Source organism: Triturus cristatus, chromosome 5_1 (assembly GCF_964204655.1).
Source record: "Triturus cristatus chromosome 5_1, aTriCri1.1, whole genome shotgun sequence".
NCBI lineage: Eukaryota > Metazoa > Chordata > Amphibia > Caudata > Salamandridae > Triturus > Triturus cristatus.
Window position 1 is genome coordinate 854,989,876 of NC_140587.1, and position 20,435 is coordinate 855,010,310.

A 20,435-nucleotide genomic window follows, 5' to 3' on the forward strand; every position below is an offset into this window, starting at 1 on the left:
GGGACCTGGTGAACTGCACTACATACCAGCACTTGGTTGGAGACACACTGGTGGCAGCAGGTGAGCAGTGTGGCTTGGGTGCACTGTGTCAGCACTCTCTCGCCCTGTCCCTCTCTTCTTTTCTCTATATCTCTCCTTACCCCTCTCTGTCTGTCTATCTTTCTCTCCCCCTCTCTGTCCGTCTATCTCTCTCTCTCTCCCTCTCTGTCCGCCTATCTCTCTCTCTCCCTCTCTGTCCCCCTAACTCTCTTTCCCCCTCTCTGTCCATCTATCTCTCTCTCTCCCTCTCTTTCCCTCTCTCTCCTTTGCTCTCTCTCTGTCCATTGATGTGCGCAGGACACACCTTCTCATTTTTGTCTTGCAGGCTGTGACGTACGGATTGTCCCGAGGGGAGCCGCCATGTGTCTTCATTTCTGTTTATTTTAATAAATTGTCATTTGTTGCTTCGGTGAATGTGTGATGCTCATTTTTGTGACGACACATGCATGTCACCAAATGTGATTGTGGGACATCATGCGGGTTATTTGATATATGATTCCGTGTAGTTGATGTGGCATGTCTTTGGCCGGGGGGGTGCCGGGGAGGGGGGTCCTGGGGGTGGTGAAAGTGGGTGTTGTGGCCTTTTTGGGTGTCCGGCACACATGTTCAGTGGCTCAATGGCATCTGTTGTTCTTCAGGTGTGGCTCTGGGCTGGGTCACTTGCCGGTATGTAGTGCAGTTCACCAGGTCCCACATCTGAGACAGACCTGTCATCTGCAACGGAGTCCAGATACAAGAATAGCACAGTACATACAAGTGCACACGACATCATCGCCTGTCCGCCCCCGCGCACCCAGGCAGCTGCAACCCAACCCCTCCCGCAGCACATCGGTGCATGCCCACCCCTGCGTACCCAGGCAGCTGCACCCCAGCCCCTCGCACTGGCCAGCGGTGCATGCCCGTCCCTGCGCACCCAGGCAGCTGCACCCCATGCACCCTCTATGGTTGGGTCACGTGGTGCGGACGCCATCATTTCACCTCCGGGCCTGTGGAATGTGATGTCTCAGGCCCCTGGGCCCCCATGCCTACATGCAGACCACACGGATACACCCCGAGAGAGGTTGGAAATGGCATCGAGCACGTGCACCTGACCCTTTTCATTGGAAGGGTCACATGTGCTGTGACGCATGTGTTGGATGGGTGTGGTGTGGTGTACACCAGACATGAGGGAGTGGCTGTGGCATGCTGACAACTAGACTTGTGACCAGCAGATATGTCAGTCCAGCATTAGCATTTGAACAATGATCCCGGGGCTCTGGGCGTTGTTCCGTACGGGGCTGGACAAGGAAGTAACAAATGCGTGTGTCGCTGTGATTGCGTCAGCGCCACCCGGACAACATTCAGCAATGTGTCACCCTGTGACCCAAGTCCAATGACATGAGCCACATGAACGTAAGAGGAATTCACTGACCCTACATTCATCCATACTAACACACTTGAAAGACCATAGACACAACACATCTGTGTGATTCGGAATGTTTAATGCACATTCAGGGGTGTGTTTCATCTGGAGCAGTACAGGGCCATGCAAACCCCACTTTCAAATGTTGGCCCGTGGAGGACCAGCCAGAGTCCATCAGGGAATGACAAGTCCATAGGGAGAGGAAGAGTTCAGTCTGCAGTCTGATAGCTGTGTCATTGGCGATCATACTTAAAATGGCAGTCCATTGTGAGGTCCAAGATGAGTGTCGCAGAGTGTATTGGGGAACAGTGGAAGGTGATGATGCAGAGGGCAGAATCAAGCTGAAACCGGCCATGTGCTGGAGATGAATGCTACAGTTTTCTCCGTACCAGTAAGGCGCTTTCATCTGCATCTTCGTCCTCTGCTTTGTCATATGCCTCATGTGTGGGTGGTGCTGGCCTTTCTCCAACACTGTGTGGAAGTGACGCCTCAGGGGTCGGAGGTGGAATGTCTGCTGCACTGTGTGGCACTGTCACTTCAGGGGGCGGAGATGTGATGTAGTGGTAGCAGCAGCATGCATCGGCGCCAGGCCTGGTGGCAGCAATGCCATGACGATAGTTTTGAGGTCATTGTGGAACCCAGCTACCTCTCACTGGTGTGCAGCTGTGACAGCTGCTCTTTCCGCATTGGCCCGCTCCATGTTCTCCATGAGCCTTCGCATGAGTCCCAACTCCCAGGCGAGCTCACTGGAGCCACTCTGACTAGACAGTCGTTCTTGTCTCAGAGTCAGGACTCTGGCGATGTCAGCCATAGTTCGTTGGAGTGCATGGAGCGGACTGCGGGTGTCTGTTAAGAACTGTGAGTGGTCCCTGATGGGACTTAGACACCCACGTATGGCATCTAGTTTATCTGCCATGCGGTCGAAGCCCACCCGCACTTGTTCAGCCAACTGCTCCTGGCACCCACACATACGGCATTGGAAAGCCATGTGTTCTTCATGGGGGTCCTGGGAGGCAGCCGTGGTGGTGGGTGCTGCCTGCTGTGTGGTCTGTGCAGGGGGTGGGGTGTCCCCGTTGCAGCTGGGCTGCTCTGCTCCTGGAGGTGGGCTGCGGAGACTGTCAGTGAACTCTCAGAGGGCGTCGGAGTCGAAGCTGTGGTGGTCCTCTTCATCATCAGAGAAGAGAGTTTCGGGCTGTTCTGCAGGAGGTGTTGACTGTCCCTCTGCAATGTGAAGGGGAGATGCAGTTTGACAATGTTTTCACATGTGTGTTGTCGGATTGTACATGTTCACATACAGACTGCATGACTGTGAACATCTTGGCTGTTTTGGAGAGGCTGCCTATTTTCTGCGGGACAGTGGACATTTTGATAACATCACGGATGTGTGTTTGAACTTGTGCATTGTCTACTCTCATTTCCCTGCAAGGCCACTTGTGATTGGCCAGTGTAGACACTCAGTTGGCGCCAATTGTGTCCTGTGTTCTGTTGTGGACATGTTGGGGTTTGTGCCACTTTGTTGTCAGTGTTCATGTGCTCTGCATGTTATATGTGTGTGCTGCATTGGGGGGTGGCCCCTGCAACTCTGATTTTGCTGCCCCTTCTCCCTTTCATGCGGTGTGCCTTTGACTTCTGTGCTTGTACAGTGCTGAAATGTAGCATACCTGGATACATTGTTCTCTTGGTGGGAGTTGGGGTCTGGGGCATGGTTTGTCTTCACATGTGCTCAGCTCAATTGCGCATGTGTGCCATTGTGCCTTTCTCCCCCCGTCCGCCCAGTCCCTGGTTGTTACTCACCCTGGTGCTGTTATGTTCGGTCCTGTTGAGCAGTGTCCGGTCCCCCGACTCCTGCCACCGTCTCCCCACTGATGACTGTGGACACCATTTCCTCCATGTCGTCCAGCTCCTCCTTAGGCACAGGACTCCCACCTACAGTCTGCATTGCTGCCTTCCGGTTGTTGGGAGTTTCAGCTTTCTTTTGTGCTTGACGTCATTCCAGCGCCTCTTGACCTCTTCCATTGTCCTCTTCAGCACTCAGACTGCATTGACCTTGTCCACAATAGACTGCCATAGACACAGTTGAGGTGACGAACAGTAGTTGATGGTGTTCGACCACCTCTGTTATCAGGATCCTGTGGACTGAAGCGCTTCTTCCTACTCTTCTTCTCCTTGGCGTTCCTTGACCCCGAGGTCCCAGGCAGGTCCTCCGGGGGGCTTGTGGGGATCTGGTTCTCCTCCGTACTTGCTCCGGCAACATCCATTGTGCTTGGTTGTTGTTTGGCATTTGTTTGGCATTTTTTTTTCTACTTTTATGGTGATTGTTCCCGCCTGACGCGTGCAAATTGCAGGCCTGTTGCTGGTTTTTGCTGATTTTTGTATTGCGATTGGCCTCATCGCAGCTTTTTTTGCGTTCGCATTTTGCATTTTTGCGGCGTGGCATTGATTTTATCGCGGTCAGTTGACGCGTTATCTGGTGACTATCGCATGGTACCGCCGTGTTGTGAATACCTGGTTAACACGGCGTAAATTTCCCTCGATGGACCGCGATGTTGAGGGATGCTGTAAGTAACATTTGCGATGGTTATCACACGTTCTTGAGAATATACCCCATTGTGTGCATTATTAGCGTTGTCACCCAAACAGCAGGGCACTTACTTTTAGGAGTGCGTTTGAGCCCTGAAACTGATTTGGTTATCAAAGAAAGCAGACTTACACGTTCAGCATCACTCTATTATCAGGACCGGAAAGGATAGCCCGTATCCACAGGGGATTGAAACTGGAGGATTGCTGAAGTCAGCCTCCCACCGCCGATGCTGCTGGTGCGGGGCGCCTGATGCCGCCAAATAAATAGCATAGCGCGTTGTGCCAACTGCAAAGACATGAAAGACAAAAGTAATGAGAAAAGACGTCTCTAGTATCAAGAGACAACTTGAGCGGTCTGCGACAGTTATGTTGTATAAACTGTATTATTTCCGATGATTGTGGAAGAGCTGTGTATGAAATGAGAACTCTTATTGGGAAAAGAAAAATAACAATAAATGTAAGGGGAATATATTCACCATTACCCAACTGTGCAACGTGCTTGTCATTCTGTTTGCAAAGACGTGAAGTGAAATTGGGTGACAGCTCCAGTGATCTGCAACAAGTACATCTTATGACCCACTTTCTATCAGAAATTGGCGTGACACGAGTAGTGGCTCTGGTTATGAAATAAGAGCTGCTGTAGGAAGAAGAATAGGTTAGAAAAAGAAAATAATAGGATTATTTTAAACAATACCCATCAGAGATGAGGACAACAATAGTTATACTTTCGAATTATATAATAATAGTGCATCAAAATTATGGAGCTGGTAAATGAGCAAACAAAGGATCAAAGTTAAAAAAAAGTGTACAAAATTGGTATAGACACAGGATTTCAAGGAATTAAGGACAAAAACAAGGGGACAGAGTGGTGACAACGCTTCTCCATTTTTCTGATGAATTAAGACCTTGATTGATGGAGTTGCAACGTTCCATCCATTTTAACTTCATTTTTTGTAGAATATGGGTAAAGTCCCTTCCTCTTTCAAGGACAAAAGCCATGTCAATCACTTGTCATTTAAGAACTTCCGCAGTATGAGCCATTTCTGAGAAATGTTGCACCATGGGTGCATTTGGTACTGCAACGAATTCTGCTCTGATGTTGGCAGATCATGTTCTGAATGGGTTGGAATGTTTGTCCAATGTACGGGAGACCACATGGGCACTATATGTAATAGACTACATTGCACGAGTTGCAATTGGAAAGCTAAGTTAAGTTTTAAGATTGTAATGATCAAAATACTTTGTTTCAAAGGAAAAAGTACATGCAATACTATTGCCACACAGAAAATTACCTTTCAGTTGGGGGAGACCGCAGATAGTTTTAAGAGTTCTTGTTCCAGTTGTATTGGGACCTTATGTAGAAGAATGAACCAAATGGTCTTTTATGCTTTCAATTAGATGCCAGTTATTTTAGAACAAATTTAGGGCCTTGGTGGTTACACAAACCATTCTTTCAAGGTGGGCTTATTTTATGCAGTTAGTAGTTCCTCTCTTGGGCAATACCATGCATGTTTCATGGAGTTTTTCACTATGCGTTTTTTGGATAACCCCTTGCCACCAATTTGTCTTGAAAAATGAAGTAGTCATGTTTGTGGGTACAATTCCTGTGAAGACGCAGGAATTGACCAAATGGTAGACAATTCCGTAGTGTCCTAGAGTGACTGCTATCATAGGCCAAGAGGGAGTTCCTTTCTGTGGGCTTTCAATATAGGCTTCTGTAAAGTCTACGCTCTTCACGTTCGATGGTGAGATCAAGGAAAGCTATTTCTGACTTCTGTATGGTGCATGTGAATGTCAGATGTTTTTGAACTTCATTAAGGTAGCTCAAATGTTATTCGAAAAGGTTTTCAGGACCAGATCAGATCAGAAAAATGTTGTCAATGCAACGCTTTGTACATTTTATGTTGGAGTGGAATCTGTTGTGATCTGACAGTACATGTAGTTTTTCAATATGATCAACATAGATTTTTGCCACATAGATATTTGCCAGATTTGGGGCAATAACTGCTCCAATTGAAGTCCCAGAGCATTGCTGGAAAAAATCCCATCTGATTTAAAATAATTAAGGGCAACTCTCAAAGCGTAATGATGAAATCGGTTCAACAGGCCCTCTATTATTTTGATACTGTCCTCCTGTGGTATATTAGTTTAGATAGACATTATGTCTAGTGTAACAAGCCAATCGTTTTTTTCATTGAAGCACATTTCTTCAATGAGGTTGATCATGAAGGTACTGCCCCTGACATATGTTTCCTGAACAGAGACAAAATTTTGATGAACAAATCAATGTAATGTCCTTGTGGTTCTTGGACTGAGCCGTATCCCAACAAGAATGGTCTGCCAGGTGGATTGGTGACATCCTTATGTAGCTTAAGCAGAGCATATGAGACCAGAGTGTGAGGATGTTCAGCATTTAAGTATTCAAATTATTTTTTGGACATGTATCCTTGTTCTTTGGCATTATTGTGACCTTCAGTATTTCATTTTTAATCAATGACAGGGGGTTAGTTGTAGGTCTTTTGCAATGTCTAGTGTCCATGATCTGTCTGTGTAATTCAGTGTCATAATCTGTATGATCTTCATTAACAATCTCTCCTCCCTTGTCTGCTGAATTCAGAATGATAGAATTATCACTTTTCAGAGACAGTAGTGCTTGCCTTTCCGCTAGGGAGAAATTGGAAGAGATAAAAGTTCTAGAGGACTTCAAGTCATTAAGTGCAAAAATAATGATTCCCATTGTGCATTATTCTGTCCATCTTTTTTCCTGAGTGGGACAGGTATGCCCAGAAGTGGGTCCCGTGCTTTCCATGACACTGGAGTCAAGCTAGCCTGCCTGATGAGGGGTGATGCCCTGAAACCGGTCCCAGGAGGCTTGTTTCCAGTCCAGGGAGGGCCTGGCCTGGCAGTTCGGGCTGGACTGTTACCATCGGGAAAAGGGTCAAGACTGATTTGCATATGACTGGCTCTGAACTGGAATGGCATGGGGAGCAAGAAAACAATGGATTTAGGCTCAAATCTCTGTACTGGGGTGAATGTTTGCTATTGTGCAGCATTCTGTTAATCATTTGTTCTTTTTGCATTTGTCACCCCGAGTGGGATGAGTATGCCCAGACGCGGGCCCCGTGCTCTCCATGCCACTGGAGTCAAGCTAGTCTGGCCGATGAGCGGATATGCCCTGAAACTGGTTGGAGGATGCTTGTTTCCAGTCCAGGGAGGACCTGGCCTGGCAATTAGTGCTGGACTGTTCCCATCGGGAACAAGGTCAAGACTGATTTGCATATGGTGGGTCTGAACTGGAATAGCATGGGGAGCAAATAAATAATGGATTTTGGCTCAGATCTCTGTACTGCAGCGAATGATTGCCATTGTTTAGCATTCTGTCCATCATTTTTGGTTTTTTTTTGCTTCAAATAATTAACGGACAAAGGACAACTTTCAAACGTAAGTTATTCTGGTGACATTAAAGAGTTGGCAGGGTAAAAAGTGATGGATGTCATGGGCATATCATAGAATCATATAGAGGTGGAGGTTTTTCAGAGAAGAAAACTTTTAATCTAACTGCAGAAAAACTGAAATAACTCAGATTTGAGAGTACAGAAATAGTTTTTTTCAATAATTACAAAGGTTAAGGCTTTACTAAATAATGATATATATGACGATGAAAGAATGAGTTGGGACATGTTAAAAATTGGTATCTCTTGAGTATTTGTAGTGATGGGAACATCATTTAATGTCCCTCTGGTCCCCATTGATAAAATGTCCTCCTGGTCTGGCATTCCCCAGGGTATTGGTACCATGTTTTGTTCCTGCCTCTGCTTCTCTAGCCTCTTGCTATGTGTCTGTAATAGGGCACAGGTGTAAAGGAAAAGGGTTCCTCATTTCCCTAGTGCCACGCTCCCATGCAAATGAGAGCGTGCCCATTGTTAATGTTCTGGCAAACATTTTGTGCTGGCATGATTTGCATAGAAGGAGGTGTCACTCAAGATTGTGCAGCCCCTTTTGTCATAGCAAAGTGCCCTTTGGGTGCAAAAAGAGAGTGCAAATTTCCTCACCAGTGAGCACCACAGGGCACTCTGTCCTATACCTTTCCTGGTGGGCATCAACAGGAGGAGTAGGTAGCTATCATTAATGCAGTAAGCAAAGTGGCAACAGAACTGGAGAGGATAAGGGTCCATTGCACATCCTTTCTTTACCGTCTACCCATCATGGAGCAGGATGACCAATTGTTCTTCCTAGGTATCCTTGCTACATCAGTGAGGTATGGGTAGAAATTAGGATTGCCAAGGTCCTAACTGCAATGTAGGCACAAAGCCACCCACAGAGCCTTCCCTTGCTAGGCAGACAGGCAAGTTAGCTGGAAGCTGCTGTGTTTAAAAAGACAGGCAGAGGGCAACAAGCAGCGACCATCCATATTCTGCAAACAAGAAAACTTTTCATACAGGGACATTGACAAATTCAGATCCACCCAGCATGTTAATAGTACAATGTTTTAAGTCTTTTCAAGAGGCACATTGGGCCCTATTGCGATACTTTCGGGAACGGCTATGACCATTGGTCGGAGCCTTTCCGACTGCATCGTAATATGCCGGTCGGATTCCTTTCCGACCACCTCATTATGATGGAGGCGGTCGGAAAGGTATCTGAACAGTCATTCCAACTGACTTCTGACGGGCTCGGAGAGCCCATCTGCCAGACGGAAATGCGGCCAGTAATCACAAGGGTGGTTTTTTCTGCCCCTGGGATTACGATGTGGAGTTTCGGCAGCATTTCCGTGCTGGCCTTTCCAACATAAAAAGGCTGTTTGAACTAAATTTTGGGGACCCCAGCAGGGCCCCCTTGGGTGCACGGCCTCCGGGTGCAGGCCGAGAGGGCACCTATTGTGCCCCCCTGTTGACCCCAGCACCTCGTGGCAGGCACCTCAAGGATGAACTGCACCTCCTATTTTACAATGGGAGCATGCATTCCCGCTGTAATACATGCTCCCATTTTAAAGTATATGAATACGACCCAACAGTGTTCAGTTGCACCCTAATTAGTCGGTCAGGACCGCTGATCGAGTGTCGGTCGGTCCCATGACAGAGACGATGTCATAATAGGGCCCTTTTGACTTAAAAAAGAGCTAAACTGACCTTCAGTAGGTGATTCAACGTAAAATAGATGCAGCTAGGTTTATAACTTCAGCTAATCTCTAAATGGTACTGGAACAATTTTCATACGGGGCTTACCATCAACATCACCTCACGAAAGGCAGAGGGGTTGTAAAAAATTCAACTGCTCTTTAAAGAGTGAAGTAGGCAAAGGCAACAAATGTAATGGTGGTAGAGTGAGAAAGTGTATTTTGAACCACATTTTCAAGAATAGTTAACTTAGAACACAATTTGCATCTTGATGGTGAGTGAACTCCTTAGCAATGGCGACAGAGTTCTCACCCCGCCAAGATTAGGGTCTGACCACTGAATTTGAATGCTGGTAAACCATAGTTTTATGACGTTGGAGACTATTTAATCTCTATTGTTGTCAAACTTTTTATCGAATTTTATTTTCAAAAAGAAAATCAAATCCCACTTTGGGATTTTTGTGAAGTTTGCTCCATGTTGATGGATCCATACGTCAAAATTACTATGCATTGATAGGAACTGCGATGATAGTGATTCCTGCCAATGCTAGAAATGTTCACTGGACCATCTGATAAATCTTTAAACTTGGCCTTAAGTACCTCTGTCAGGGTGACAAAGTAATTTACTCCGTTGCACTGGTGGAGGATGGTCCAGCCTCCAAAAAACAAATCAGTCACTAAATTTGCTGCTAAGAGATAATGTCATTCCTATATCATATATGGTCCCCAAAAATCGTACATAAATCACTAGAAACAACCAATGCACTGTTAAATTAATGTTGTTTGAGTAAGTACAGTTTCAGAACTTATGCTAATGATCTATTTAAAATGCAAACCTAGGGAGATGCAGTGTTTCAAAAGAATGGGCATTTCAAATGAATGGGCACTGTACTACAAGCCTTCCACCTTCAAGTGAACAGATTCTGCTGCTTTGAGGAGAAACTAGAGAATTCTGGGACTGAGAGAGCACTTTCTGTTATTTCCTCTCTCACAAATTGTTCTATTTCTTAGTGTTTGAAGCTAGGATGCTGTTTTTAAGAGGGAGGGTCACTTGCTATTGCCACATGGACTGAGTAAAAATAAATTACATATATCCATTGGTGAATGCATAATTGTTCAGTCCTACCTACCTTTCCCTCCAGTCTATACACAAATCCCTAAAACTGCAAAAAGACAGGTCACACAGTGATATGAAGAGGTCATTTGACACTTCTCACTTTCAAACAATGTCTTTGTATTGTTGGCAAAGGCCATGTCATACACCCTCACTACGGCTCTCAAATTGTCCAATGTGAACAGTGTACCATATTTCCAGTTCTTACCTTGTACAAATCATTTGTAAGTGGTGATGAACCATGCCTTCTGCATGATATTCACCTTGTCTTTGTAAGTGGTGATGAACCATGGCTTCTGCATGATATTTACCTTGTCACTGTGAATGTGTCTCACAAGGGGGTTTATGTAGTAAACTCATAACCCATGAAAACTGAGCCAACAGCTAAAATATGTGGATACTGTATCTGCATGTATTTGGTAGCTCTCTAAACAAATATGAATTTCAATGTCAATAATGTCTTGGACTTGACTGTTAGGTCCAACAATGTATTTATTGGGTTGCAATTGTTTTAATCATTAATGGAAATAAGGCATAATTCAGGTTTAATGTTACATTTGTCTGACCACTCAACCAGGTCTTCCAAGATCATAGAGGAGTAGTACTTAGCTTCTGCATCTAAAAGGGAGAGTAACCTGTAACTTGATGGACATGTTCTGTCTCCTCCTTTGTAAATCAGTGTGTTTATTGAACCTTGCCAGCTAGATGAAATATATAGTTTAATAGCTCTGTTTCCTTATATAGTGTGAATAGATGCTCGCTCCAGAAAGATGGATCATTTTTGAAAATTGCTTGAGGAATGTCATTGGGCCCTGGTGCACCATCTCCTCTGCCTTTCTGTATTATGCTTGCTATTTCATCTGCGGAATAAAAGGGCAAATCTGTTTCTACCTTTATGTAGCAAATGCAGTGTTTACCGTAATTCCTTGCAATTTCTTCTGCTAAATAGGATGAGTGATTTAATTTCACATTTAGATTGCAGGTAGTGCCTTTTTCTGCTCTTCCTTTTGCTGCCACTAGATCTTGTTGATGAAAGACATGCTGGTGCTTCCAAGATGGGTATTCTGGGAATGCAATTTCCATAAATCTTTTTGTTAAAAAATGAGCCCACTCGTATTCTTGCACATTTGAAGTGAAGGTGTTTACTTGCCTGTTCAAATTATTTATTATCTCTCAAAAGGTTCTAGCGTTAGTTTTTCTAGTACTGTATAATGATTTTGACCAGAATTTATCATTGCTGTTTTTTTATCTTTCCATAACTTCTTTTTGTACACTTTACTCAACTGACTAACATTATCCTATGCTGTTTGGTCCAGGTCCGTTGTTTTCAGTCTCCTGACAGCTTTCTTTAGTTCACGTTTTAGGATGTAAACCTCTCTTGTTAATTCCTTATAGTTCTTATTCCATTGTGCCTGCTTTTGTTAACCAAACATTAGTGTTGTTAATTTTGCTGTGAAGTGTTCTGTTCCCAAGCTTGTATTTTGTTTGGGACCTCATTTCCACTTGCTGTTATTAACCCCTTTAGTTTGTTTTGGAACTCCTCTATGGTTTCATTTGTCCACATGAAGTGTTTTAAATCAATTGAATAAATGCTTCCCGCTGTTACGGGAGTCACCGGATTTTTGGTTAGGTTTAAATTAAGATGGGTGTGTTGATAAGACTGGTCACTCCTATTGTTATATTCAATCAAAAAAGAGAGGAAGGGCATCAGTGGTAATGAGATTACTGTATAATCAAGTCTGGATCATGTGTTCCCTCCATGAAATGGGTGTTTAGGCGGGATGGCTTCTGTCGATCTGCCATTTAAAACTCTCAATCCTAGGTACTCTAGTGTTTTTACCAAGGGTTGGCCTATATGGGCGAGACAAGTTGTCTTTGGTTGATATTGAGGGTGAATATTCCAGCATATGTTGTCAGCTGCTAATTCCTCATCTTCGTCCGTGGAGTAGAATAGATTGGAATTAAAATATCCTGCCAGCACTTTTTCCCAGGAGGGGTACCTGTATCTCATATCCGAGATTGTGGCAATTAGTGTGGTGTTGTGCGTTTTGTCCCCCCTTACCTGTTGATGTGAAAATGGGTTATGCAATAGTACTGTTCTTGATTTATCTGAGAGGTGTAGTGTGAATTTGATTAGTTGTGCATTGGGTCCAGGAGAAGCTATCTGTTCTGATTTGATGTTCACAAAGACTACCAGGCCTCCTTTCGGACGGCCATATTTCTCGGTTTCTCCGCAGGTATGGTATAGTGTATAAATTCTGCAAGGGGCAATTCCTCCAATGCCCAAGTGTCCTGGTGGGCTATTATGTCACATGTTTCCCAGTCTTGAGGAGGGATGCAGTTTTCCAGCCATTGTGTTGCTCTGGCTATGTTCCATGAAAGAAGGTGAATGTTTCCGTTGTTAGATTTGCCGGATAGCCTTTCTATGGGTCAGTTACCCTTAACTTTGATATATATATTAGAGTATATCTGTCATGCTTTACTCTCTGTCTCTTTTGACACTCTCCTGTACTTCAGTAAATAAGAGTACACAATACCATCACTTAGCAGAAACAAAAAGGAAACTAAAATATAGATCTCCATGCTAAAATATTTAGCAGCAGTTTGTCAGAAAGCACTATCTTATATTTAGTAGCTTGCCTTTGAAAACAAATCAAATGCTCCCCTTTTGAAATCTCTGGCTCTCATTACAAGTTTGTCAGAATAGGGTATGGTATTTTTGACACATGGTATATGCCATTACCCCAGGGTGAATGTTAGACCTGTCAGCCTTAGGTTGGGCTTCCCCAAACGTTTTGCCTTCCTCCTCCATTTTTCCTGATCTCTTTTTGCTGGAATTAGAACTCTACATACTTTACCACTGCTAACCTGGTTTGAATTCATGTTTCACTCCTGCAAGGCCTAGCTCTCCCATAAGATAACATTGGAGATGTCTTATTACAGTTTAGAATAGAATTTCCAAGTGGGAAGAGATGGTCAGTTCAAGTTTGATGTCTCTGGAATCACAATTTTAAATCCTACCTTATGGTTAAGACAGATCTTAAACTTGCCATTCCAAAACTGCTACTTTTAGAAAATGTTCTTTGATCTTTTCTGGCCACTGTTGTTGTTGCAGGCTACTCGTTGTTTCTGATTCTTCTGCACCAGAAAGAGTAAGGGCTGCCTTTCCCACTCTGCTGCGCTATATGCCACTTCACCATCTCCAGTGGCACTGGACCCTTTGATCTTTGCTGGCTACTGTTGTTTTTGAAGGTAACTTGTAGTCCCAGAATCCTGCCCCAGAATGAAGGAGGGCTGTCAGCTGTATTTCCTGAGCCGCCGCACTTTATAGTGTTTCATCATCTCCCGCAGGAGGGGATGAGTGTGGTCCATGTGCGTGCAAAAGCCTAGGCCAGGACAGACTGGTTTTGTGCACGACCTCGCCCAGAGGAGGCCGGGCTGGGCCGCCCCCTGACATCTGCAAGGTCAGAAGGTATACTTGAGACATCCAGTATAATTTGACAACAATTTCAGGACTCGCTCTGGGAACTTTGCCTGCTGCCTGTTGTTTGAAGAAGGTTGGGGTGGGTCATTTATCTCTCGTTCCACAAAACAGGAAATAATTGGCTTCTTAGCAGATATTCTCCTCATCTGTACTTTTACTTGCAGAGAGATTACTAGTCCCAGGAGGCCTTGTCAACTCATAGGAGGAGGAGGAGGACATTAGCACATAAAGCGCTAAGCCACTCCCTGCTGCACACGTCATCGCCTGAAAGCGGTTGGGCTGGGCCAACCCCTTTTTTCCGTCTGAGTTTTGGTATTTTCGTTTTGTATTGGAATGGATAAGTGCAAAAACACCTCAGCAGACCTGGGAGGCATACAGTCTTGCATTGTCCCAAAGAATATGGCCTCTCTAAGTCTTCAATTCTCTCATATCTAACAACAGCAGTGTGGGCAATTAATGACAACATTTGCACAGTGGAGAAACTGTCCCCTCGTCTTGTCCTGAAATCACGAGGGGCACTGCTACAGGGAAGAGTGGCAGGATACAGTTGGATGGGATCACTCATGTAACTGTTATTGTAGATTTTCACCGGTCAGAGACTGAGACCATGATTAGGAATACTCCTAATTATGGCCCCCTGGCATTCAAACATAAAAAAAGCAAAAAGACTGATACAGTCCCTGAGCAGTCAGGATCTAAAGCCAAGGGCAGAATAGCTCTTTCCTCAAATATAATCGATAATGGATGTAAACTGTTTAAAAGTTATATTGACCATTTTAAATTTGATCAATTTCTGTCAATGATAAAGGCTGCAGTTGTAAATGTCCAGAGAAATTGTTGTCTATTGAAGGCAGTTTAAATAATCAATTTTTTGTTGTTGTAAAGCCAACATGTCACTGCGTGCTTCAGTGCCTGGTTCTGTGACGCCATGTATCCGAGAGAACAGGGCAAACAGGGCAAACAGGGCAGAAGACTGTGACACCCAGGGAACTTGTACAGAGAACAACAGGTTTATCCGGTTTATCTAGACATGGAATTCCAATGCCCCCCATTTAGCTAGCTTCCAGCCCAATCATATCTGACTCTAAGGAGAACTTATCAATTCAGCCCGAGTGGCCTGGTGTTTTAGGGCAGGCAAAGCTGGCGGTTCATCTGAGAGGCCATAGTTGTATTTCAGTAAATAAGTCATCTCAAGGGGAGCTGAGTGTTGCAAGTAGTAAAGATGGTCCTGCACTCTCTCGCGTCGTCCTCAGTATTCCTCCTGCCTTGGCCCCTTACGTTGTGGTACTAACTGGGATCCCTGTTTTGAAGCAAGAGGACAGAGATTATTATCCCAGTTTAAGAGACAAGGTTATCTACTGGCAGTACAAACTGTTTGACGAGGGGCAAACTCTGGCCAATAGGCTTATTATGGCTCAGAGGGTGGATTGGGTTGGACCAACTGCCAAAACCTTTCAGGGGATTGTGTAGTCCCTCATTTTGACTGTCCTTGAGCTGTATAATGGTTTGAACCTTGCTATGAGGCTTACCTGTACCTCCATTATCCAGGCTATCCCTCTTGGTTTTTATTGAACGCTGGCAGTTCAAACTCAATCGTGGGCCAGTGAGAGTACCAACAGCACCTGCATAGGGGTTATGAGACTACCTAAGGTTATAAACGTTGTCATACCTACCTGTAGCAGATTTGAGGCTCTGGGGGAAATTCACTCGATTGATTGCATAGTCCCAAATATAGAAGGTATTTTCTCAAGGAGACAACTGGGATTGGGGCTATCGAGGTGCTAAATTAGACAGCAGAAAGAGGGGCTTTGCAGCCCGAAGTACATCTTGGCTTAGAGGAGACATGCCCTGTATTTTGTCTAATATCACAGATCACTGCCTAAATCACAGGGATAGTCTTGGCTGCCAACTCAGGTTGGATATCAGCAAGGGTTTAAATACTGAGGTACTCACCACTGGGGATGCAGAGCAGTTAGCCGTTAGGAGGTGCACACCGAATGGTGTAAGTATCACCACAGTAGTGAATGATCTCTGCACCCCGTAAAGTCCTACAACCAATGAGGATACCATTGTTAGTCCCCTTAGTTTAGCATTCTGGGTGTAGCAGACATAAATAATAAAAGAAATGATCATGATTTGGTTGACTTTTCTTGGATCATTTTCTATAATATGCCTTCAGGAGACATGGGATGTAGAGGGTTTCTTTTTCTGGAAGGCTGCAAATCATATATTAATCCTGGTGTGCCTTCAACAAAGGGACGCCCAAAGGGAGTTAAGTTGATCTTGGTTTCTCTCTTTTTTTCAATTGTAGTATCAATACATGGCAACAAGTTCTGCTAATATGCAATCAATTATTTTTGCCGCCCCTGTGGTTGATGGCCCTAGCCCCCTCCGGTGGCCCTTGTGCTCCCTTTTACGCACTCCATTTTGCTGCCTTCCGTGGTCCCTTGTCTCTCGACTTGTGGGCCCGAGCGGAGGCCAATCTCAACAACTAAGAGTTACCCTGGTTGCTCCAGGCCTGCTCTACAGTCTCTCCAAAGGAGACCTCTCACAGACCTCGTGGGTCTGCACCAGTAGCTGATTTGTTCATCTTGCGTGGGTTGCGGTTGCCAAGGCTTAGTGGATCCATTCCGGACACTAACACCGCAGCGACCCTCATCCGATGTGGGACAGATGCCATCCAGAAGCTGGCCTTCCTTGAAGCCTCCCGGAGCCCGTGGCTGCAGATCCAAGCTACACCTCTTTCCACTTGAAGCACCCGACATTGAAGGGCTCTTTGCTTTGAGCTCCCTGGTCACTGTGCAGTGACCCAGACTCTCTCCCCTCTGCTTTCAGGCTCTTCTCTTCGACTTCTACAACTTCAATCTTCACGGCATCATCGACGCTTTTGGCTAGCAGCACTTTTGAACATTTTCCCATTGAAAATCAGCCCGCGACCCGACATCGGAAACGACCTATGCACCCGGCTTCCCTGGGGCAGGTAACAGTGGTACCTTGGTACTCTCGGGGTAGTGGGCTCCTCAAAAGCTTAAGTCTAAAGTTTTAACTTTGTACTCCTGCTAGAAGTGACTTTAATCTGTGTAAATCAAACCGCGACATTCTCCATAGGCTTTAATAGAGATTCCGATAGCAGCTATTTCCACAGCACGCGCCTCCCGTGGGTCCCCTTCCTCATAACCTGGGGTGGATTCTTAAGGGGCCAGCGATCCTAAGTGCCCTAGGCATTGTCTGTAGAATTGTCGTGGTTCTTATACCACTTTTTTGATATATGGTTTGGTCCCCCCCTGGGGCCCTGTTATTCCTGTGCTATTTATTGTGTTTATAAATGCTTGTTTGAATTTTAACTTTGCCACTAGCCTCATAAAGAGACTGTTGCATTCTGTCTAGAATAAATACATATATTTTATATATATACCTGTGTGGGCTACTCTTTCATTTGGTTATTCAAGAGGTTATTATGGAAAAACAATAAGCTTAACACTCCTTCAAGACTTAGCCTGAAGGCTGCTCTCCACAGCTACCACTAGGATAGCTTTCTTTAAAGGTTGTCTTAAACCTATCATCAATAAGAGTCGAATTGGACTGGTGCAAGGTGTCCCTATAACTAGGAGGCAGCATATGCCAGGCCAACTTCTCACACTTACTCTCCACAAGATGATCAATCAGTTCAGGATCGCCATATTGTTAATGAATGTTGTCACAAACCAATGATTTTTATTCTCTAGTTGTCACCTATTCATTACATCATTATGTCCTTTTTACCTCCTTATCAAAAAAATCATCCATATTTATTATTCTCCGTGAAGCTAATTCAATCTGTATTGGACCAACAATAAAATTACTTGCATGTCCATGTTCTAGAGGCTATTTAGAACTTCTAGTCACAGAGAGAAATTTACCTTCCAATTTTTCATTTTCCTCACCAAAATCTCGTCATCTCCTCACAGTTATTATAGTTTTGCAATTTTATGAATCTTTAATGAGAGTGGCTTATAGCAAAGCCAGTGGTGGCTTCTCCGCTAAGGTGGAGGAGTGTCGCCCCACTGCTTTTAAGCAAAGTGACAAAAATAAAAATAAAATGATAATAACTTGTTGTTATTATAATTTTATTGTTTCCAGCAGCTTTGCAGGCGGGCAGGGCTGCTCCGCTCTTAGAGCAGGGGAAGGGAGGAGAGGTTTGTCCACTCCAGGTGCGCATGATTGCTTCGCAGGCCCTTTGGGGCAGGTCAAACATTCATGCGCACTTTGCATGTTCTCCATGCAGGCTGCATTACAGCCTGCGTGGAGAACATGCCAAGGCCCCCAGTCTCTGTCTGAGCCCCGAACTACGGTGGTCAGACCAATCACAACACTGCATTGCAGCATTGTGATTGGTCAGGCGAGCCTGGGTGCTTACCAATCACAACGCTGCATTGCAGCATTGTGATTGGTCAGTGAAGCGTGGGTGTGCTTCCTGGTTGCTTTTACAGCCCGAGTCCAATGAGGAGAGATGGATCAGAGATCCGGGATGCGGCTATAAGGTAAGTGGGGGCTTTTTTGTTACGTTTTTATACATTCCCCTTCCTCCTCCTCCCAGCACCCTGCCGCCACCATCCCGATCCGTGACAGTCGCCACAGAGCAAAGCATTTGAGCGTACCCAACAGAAACTCTAAAAAAGTGGAAAACATCCCATACTTTAAAACCTGCTGTCTTATCAATCTATTTGAGATATAGAAGTCATTATTTTTGGTATATTAAATTAACTCCACATATCCGTTTGTGCCAGTTGTCACCATGGGAGTGTTTTTTTTTTACATCTGCTGCCAAAAATGGTTGTGCTAAACCGCCAAATCTTATACCTGACACTTCGGAAGTCACTGATCATTTCCTGTTTCTTCTCTACAATATGTGTAGATGTGTAAATCAGACACTATTCCTCTCTCTCTGTCCCAAAGATGATGAATGTGTGTTAGTTCTGTATCGGACAAGTCAACTCCAGTGTCTTTTTAACTTATTGCACATACTTTCAAACATTTTATTTAAAAACTCAACAACAAATCTCAATTTCTCTGCATACATCAATTCAAACAACTATTTTTTGTGTAAGAATATCTTTACGAAATAAACAGACTTATTAAATTACCTCGCCATGGCCATTTATCTCATTCAACATAATATTTTTTCTGACACTTAGCTCATCAATTTTTTATTCAGGTAATTACTCTGTGTCTTATGGTCACCGATCTTTTGAAATTAAGATGTATTCCAATGTCACCACATATTTAAAGGAGATGTAAATTAACTCATAGTTATTAATAAGTATCTATTCAACCTCATTATTTTATAGCACAGATAAGAACATCCAATTGATCTCCTCATTTAGGCTTCATAATACAAGGACCAGCCTGTTGAATTTATATGCAGGTAGACCACAATTTGGCAATGACTACTCCGTCACTACTGTGGGCAAAGTACTCCAACGTCCTGATGGCGTAAGGGCCATTTGAGAATTGACTGTATGTCCGAAAGCCCAATTTAGATGGGTGGACACATAACCGATTTTTACATCCCGTCACTGCCAAGAAAATCTTGGCGGTAAGGGGCAGTAACAAGCTAAAAATGCCCCTCTTGTTATGGGAGATTACCCCCTTAGCAAAAGCAGCATTGCTTTTTTATTTTAAAAAAACAAAAACTCACTTTGGAGGTTTGTGTTTCAAAATAAATAAAACTTTATTGATTTAGGGTAGTGGTCCATCATGCTTGATGGAGTCGAACGGCAAAGTTCCAATACATTCATTACATTAATTCAGTATTTACTGCAATCTTTCCGACAAATTACCAATCCCTAGTCCCTCTTTAACAACTCTGGCATGATGCATGTCTTTTTGTTTTTTCAACAAAAATGTATCTGTCAAATCATCTTTCCGAGTGTTCAAATACATTCTTTCCACTATGTCTATGATCATATATCTAATCTTCAGAGTAGTTCATTTGGATAAAGTGTTTCCCCGATAAACCCGATTCTCTTTCCCTTCTTATTGCACATATATGCTCTAACAATCTACATCAAAATTCTCCTGTATTCATCCCAACATATATTTTATCACAAGGGCAATATATTACATAAATCACATAGTGCGATCTTTAATTAGTGTGATCATTTAATTGTCTATTTACATTTGGTTCTCCAAAACAATCTGTTTACAGAGCACATTTACATATGCCAGCTACATCAGCCGCATGCATGATTTCCTCTCTTATGTGGGAATCCCCACATCTCTGTAACAGATTTTTGTTGATGATGTTGCACTGCATACCTGTGTACGGATTAATTATTGAGCCAGGATCCCCTTTTTTATGCAACGAAGGATTTTGGCAGGTATTTAGTGATATCCTGTTTATTTGGGTAGGCTAAGTAGCAACACTCTGATGACCAAAGAGTTGAGTTGGAAGCAGCCACATTCACTCCTAAACCCAGAACATCTCCCAGGAGGTGTGAACTCTAATTCTTCTCACAGCTCAAAATACAAAAGTAACCACATACATAATCAGACTGATTTGATTGCATCACTGGTAACCCTGAGGATGGCCTTATCTATGCTGAAGCTAACACAGGGGGTGCATGCATTTGCTCTACTGAATCATCCTCCCACCAGTGGGAATATGGCCATTTGGAACTTGAACAAAGGTATCGAAATATCAGAGCATAAAAGATGCTGT